Below are 6,990 nucleotides of genomic sequence, written 5' to 3'. Positions count from 1 at the left end.
CCCAGCACCTACCCCTCACCCACACCCACTACCCCCTCACCCACACCCACTACCCCCTACCCCAGCACCTACCCCCTCACCCACACCCACACTACCCCCTCACCCACACCCACTACCCCCTACCCAGCACCTACCCCTCACCCACACCCACTACCCCCTACCCCACACCCCACTACCCCCGACCCCAGCACCTACCCCTCACCCACACCCACTACCCCCTACCCCAGCACCTACCCCTCACCCACACCCACTACCCCTACCCCACACCCACTACCCCCTCACCCACACCCACTACCCCCTCACCCACACCCACTACCCCCGACCCACACCCACTACCCCTCACCACACCCACTACCCCCTCACCCACACCCACACCCCTACCCCCTCACCCACACCCACTACCCCCCTACCCCAGCACCTACCCCTCACCCCACACCCACTACCCCCGACCACAGCACCTACCCCTCACCCACACCCACTACCCCCGACCCCAGCACCTACCCCTCACCCACACCCACTACCCCCTCACCACACCCACTACCCCCGACCCAGCACCTACCCCTCCCACACCCACTACCCCTCACCCACACCCACTATCCCCCGTACCCCAGCACCTACCCCTCACCCACACCCACTACCCCCTACCCCAGCACCTACCCCTCACCCACACCCTACTACCCAGCCCTCACCCACACACCCACTACCCCCTACCCCACACCCACTACCCCCCTCACCCACACCCCACTACCCCTCACCCACACCCACTACCCCCTCACCCACACCCACTACCCCCTACCACCAGCACCTACCCCCTCACCCACACCCACTACCCCCTACCCCAGCACCTACCCCTCACCCACACCAACTACCCCCGACCCAGCACCTACCCTCACCCACACCCACTACCCCTACCCCACCACTACCCCACTACCCCCTACCCCACACCCACTACCCCCTACCCCAGCACCTACCCCTCACCCACACCAACTACCCCCCTACCCCAGCACCTACCCCTCACCCACACCCACTACCCCCTACCCAGCACCTACCCCTCACCCACACCACTACACCCTACCCCACACACCACTACCCCCTCACCCACACCCACTACCCCTCACCCACACCCACTACCCCCTCACCCACTACCCCCTCACCCACACCCACTACCCCTACCCCAGCACTACCCTCACCCACACCAAATACCCCCTACACCGGCACCTACCCTCACCCACACCACCAACTACCCCCTACCCCAGCACCTACCCCTCACCCACACCAAATACCCCCTACCCCAGCACCTACCCACCTCACCCACACCAAATACCCCCTACCCCAGCACCTACCCCTCACCCACACCAAATACCCCCTACCCCAGCACCTACCGCTCACCCACACCACCAAATACCCCCTAACCCCAGCACCTACCCCTCACCCACACCAAATACCCCCTACCCCAGCACCTACCCCTCACCCACACCAAATACCCCCTACCCCAGCACCTACCCCTCACCCACACCAAATACCCCTACCCCAGCACCTACCGCTCACCCACACCAAATACCCCTACCCCAGCACCTACCCCTCACCCACACCAAATACCCCCTACCCCAGCACCTACCCCTCACCCACACCAAATACCCCCTACCCCAAGCACCTACCCCTCACCCACACCAAATACCCCCTACCCCAGCACCTACCCCTCACCCCGCACCAAATACCCCCTACCCCAGCACCTACCCCTCACCCACACCAAATACCCCCTATCCCAGCACCTACCCCTCACCCACACCCACTACCCCCTACCCCAGCACCTACCCCTCACCCACACCAATACCCCCTACCCCCAGCACCCACACCCACTACCCCCTACCCCAGCACCAGACCAACTACCCCCTACCCAGCACCTACCCCTCACCCAGACCAACTACCCCTACCCCAGAACCTACCCCTCACCCACACCAAATACCCCCGACCCAGCACACTACCCCTCACCCAGACCAAATACCCCCTACCGCAGCACCTACCCCTCACCCAGACCAACTACCCCCTACCCCAGCACCTACCCCTCACCCAGACCAACTACCCCCTACCCCGCACCTACCCCTCACCCACACCAACTACCCCCTACCCCAGCACCTACCCCTCACCCACACCAAATACCCCCTACCCCAGCACCTACCCCTCACCCAGACCAACTACCCCTACCCCAGCACCTACCACTCACCCACACCAAATACCCCCTACCCCAGCACCTACCCCTCACCACACCAAATACCCCCTACCCCAGCACCTACCCCTCACCCACACCAAATTACCCCTTACCCCAGCACCTACCCCTCACCCAGACCAATTACCCCCACCCGAGCACCTACCCCTCACCCAGACCAATTACCCCTACCCCAGCACCTACCCCTCACCCAGACCAATTAACCCTACCCCAGCACCTACCCCTCACCCAGACCAAATACCCCCTACCCCAGCACCTACCCCTCACCCAGACCAACTACCCCCTACCCCAGCACCTACCCCTCACCCACACCAAATACCCCGACCCCAGCACCTACCCCTCACCCACACCAACTACCCCCTACCCCAGCACCTACCCCTCACCCACACCAAATACCCCCTACCCCAGCACCTACCCCTCTACCCAGACCAAATACCCCCTACCCCAGCACCTACCCCTCACCCAGACCAAATACCCCCTACCCCAGCACCTACCCCTCACCCAGGACCAACTACCCCCTACCCCAGCACCTACCCCTCACCCAGACCAAATACCCCCTACCCCAGCACCTACACCTCACCCACACCAAATACCCCCTACCCCAGCACCTACCCCTCACCCAGACCAACTACCCCTACCCCAGCACCTACCCCTCACCCACACCAAATACCCCTACCCCAGCACCTACCCCTCTCCACACCAATACCCCCTACCCAGCACCTACCCCTCACCCAGACCAAATACCCCCTACCCCAGCACCTACCCCCTCACCCAGACCAACTACCCCTTACCCCAGCACCTACCCCTCACCGAGACCAATTACCCCCTACCCCAGCACCTACCCCTCACCCAGACCAATTACCCCCTACCCCAGCTCCTACCCCTCACCCAGACCAAATACCCCCTACCACAGCACCTACCCCTCACCCAGACCAACTACCCCCTACCCCAGCACCTACCCCTCACCCACACCAAATACCCCTGACCCCCAGCACTACCCCTCACCCACACCAACTACCCCCTACCCCACCACCTACCCCTCACCCACACAAATACCCCCTACCCCAGCACCTACCCCTCACCCAGACCAATTACCCCCACCCCAGCACCTACCCCTCACCCAGACCAATTACCCCCTACCCCAGCACCTACCCCTCACCCAGACCAATTACCCCCTACCCCAGCACCTACCCCTCACCCACACCAAATACCCCCTACCCCAGCACCTACCCCTCACCCAGACCAACTACCCCCTACCCCAGCACCTACCCCTCACCCACACCAAATACCCCCGACCCCAGCACCTACCCCTCACCCACACCCACTACCCCCTCACCCACACCCACTACCCCCTACCCCAGCACCTACCCCTCACCCACACCAAATACCCCCTACCCCAGAACCTACCCCTCACCCACACCAACTACCCCCTACCCCACCACCTACCCCTCACCCAGACCAACTACCCCCTACCCCAGCACCTACCCCTCACCCAGACCAACTACCCCCTACCCCAGCACCTACCCCTCACCCACACCAAATACCCCCGACCCGAGCACCTACCCCTCACCCACACCAAATACCCCCGACCCCAGCACCTACCCCTCACCCACACCAAATACCCCCTACCCCAGCACCTACCCCTCACCCACACCAAATACCCCCTACCCCAGCACCTACCCCTCACCCACACCAAATACCCCCTACCCCAGCACCTACCCCTCACCCAGACCAAATACCCCCTACACCGGCACCTACCCCTCACCTATACCAAATACCCCCTACCCCAGCAACTACCCCTCACCCATACCAACTACCCCTTACCCCAGCACCTACCCCTCACCCACACCAAATACCCCCTACCCCAGCACCTACCCCTCACCCACACCAAATACCCCCTACCCCAGCACCTACCCCTCACCCACACCAAATACCCCCTACCCCAGCACCTACCCCTCACCTACACCAAATACCCCCTACCCCAGCACCTACCCCTCACCCACACCAAATACCCCCTACCCCAGCACCTACCCCTCACCCCGCACCAAATACCCCCTACCCCAGCACCTACCCCTCACCCACACCAAATACCCCCTACCCCAGCACCTACCCCTCACCCACACCCACTACCCCCTACCCCAGCACCTACCCCTCACCCACACCAAATACCCCCTACCCCAGCACCCACACCCACTACCCCCTACCCCAGCACCCAGACCAACTACCCCCTACCCCAGCACCTACCCCTCACCCAGACCAACTACCCCCTACCCCAGCACCTACCCCTCACCCACACCAAATACCCCCGACCCCAGCACCTACCCCTCACCCAGACCAAATACCCCCTACCCCAGCACCTACCCCTCACCCAGACCAAATACCCCCTACCCCAGCACCTACCCCTCACCCAGACCAACTACCGCCTACCCCAGCACCTACCCCTCACCCAGACCAACTACCCCCTACCCCAGCACCTACCCCTCACCCACACCAAATACCCCCTACCCCAGCACCTACCCCTCACCCAGACCAACTACCCCTACCCCAGCACCTACCACTCACCCACACCAAATACCCCCTACCCCAGCACCTACCCCTCACCACACCAAATACCCCCTACCCCAGCACCTACCCCTCACCCAGACCAAATACACCCTACCCCAGCACCTACCCCTCACCCAGACCAACTACCCCTTACCCCAGCACCTACCCCTCACCCAGACCAATTACCCCCACCCGAGCACCTACCCCTCACCCAGACCAATTACCCCCTACCCCGCACCTACCCCTCACCCAGACCAATTAACCCCTACCCCAGCACCTACCCCTCACCCAGACCAAATACCCCCTACCCCAGCACCTACCCCTCACCCAGACCAACTACCCCCTACCCCAGCACCTACCCCTCACCCACACCAAATACCCCCGACCCCAGCACCTACCCCTCACCCACACCAACTACCCCCTACCCCAGCACCTACCCCTCACCCACACCAAATACCCCCTACCCCAGCACCTACCCCTCACCCAGACCAAATACCCCCTACCCCAGCACCTACCCCTCACCCAGACCAAATACCCCCTACCCCAGCACCTACCCCTCACCCAGACCAACTACCCCCTACCCCAGCACCTACCCCTCACCCAGACCAAATACCTCCTACCCCAGCACCTACCCCTCACCCACACCAAATACCCCCTACCCCAGCACCTACCCCTCACCCAGACCAACTACCCCTACCCCAGCACCTACCCCTCACCCAGACCAAATACCCCCTACCCCAGAACCTACCCCTCTCCACACCAAATACCCCCTACCCCAGCACCTACCCCTCACCCAGACCAAATACCCCCTACCCCAGCACCTACCGCTCACCCAGACCAACTACCCCTTACCCCAGCACCTACCCCTCACCGAGACCAATTACCCCCTACCCCAGCACCTACCCCTCACCCAGACCAATTACCCCCTACCCCAGCTCCTACCCCTCACCCAGACCAAATACCCCCTACCACAGCACCTACCCCTCACCCAGACCAACTACCCCCTACCCCAGCACCTACCCCTCACCCACACCAAATACCCCTGACCCCAGCACCTACCCCTCACCCACACCAACTACCCCCTACCCCACCACCTACCCCTCACCCACACCAAATACCCCCTACCCCAGCACCTACCCCTCACCCAGACCAATTACCCCCACCCCAGCACCTACCCCTCACCCAGACCAATTACCCCCTACCCCAGCACCTACCCCTCACCCAAACCAATTACCCCCTACCCCAGCACCTACCCCTCACCCAGACCAAATACCCCCTACCCCAGCACCTACCCCTCACCCAGACCAACTACCCCCTACCCCAGCACCTACCCCTCACCCACACCAAATACCCCCGACCCCAGCACCTACCCCTCACCCACACCAACTACCCCCTACCCCAGCACCTACCCCTCACCCACACCAAATACCCCCTACCCCAGCACCTACCCCTCACCCAGACCAAATACCCCCTACCCCAGCACCTACCCCTCACCCAGACCAAATACACCCTACGCCAGCACCTACCCCTCACCCAGACCAACTACCCCCTACCCCAGCACCTACCCCTCACCCAGACCAACTACCCCATACCCCAGCACCTACCCCTCACCCACACCAAATACCCCCTACCCCAGCACCTACCCCTCACCCAGACCAACTACCCCTACCCCAGCACCTACCCCTCACCCACACCAAATACCCCCTACCCCAGCACCTACCCCTCACCCAGACCAAATACCCCCTACCCCAGCACCTACCCCTCACCCACACCAAATACCCCTTACCCCAGCACCTACCCCTCACCCAGACCAATTACCCCCACCCCAGCACCTACCCCTCACCCAGACCAATTACCCCCTACCCCAGCACCTACCCCTCACCCAGACCAATTACCCCCTACCCCAGCACCTACCCCTCACCCAGACCAAATACCCCCTACCCCAGCACCTACCCCTCACCCAGACCAACTACCCCCTACCCCAGCACCTACCCCTCACCCAGACCAACTACCCCCTACCCCAGCACCTACCCCTCACCCACACCAAATACCCCCTACCCCAGCACCTACCCCTCACCCAGACCAACTACCCCCTACCCCAGCACCTACCCCTCACCCACACCAAATACCCCCTACCCCAGCACCTACCCCTCACCACACCAAATACCCCCTACCCCAGCACCTAACCCTCACCCAGACGAAATACCCCCTACCCCAGC

This window comes from Stegostoma tigrinum, unplaced genomic scaffold (assembly GCF_030684315.1).
Source record: "Stegostoma tigrinum isolate sSteTig4 unplaced genomic scaffold, sSteTig4.hap1 scaffold_336, whole genome shotgun sequence".
In the NCBI taxonomy this organism is placed as follows: Eukaryota; Metazoa; Chordata; class Chondrichthyes; order Orectolobiformes; family Stegostomatidae; genus Stegostoma; species Stegostoma tigrinum.
The sequence above is the reverse complement of the archived record's forward strand: the minus strand, read 5'-3'. Positions refer to the sequence as shown.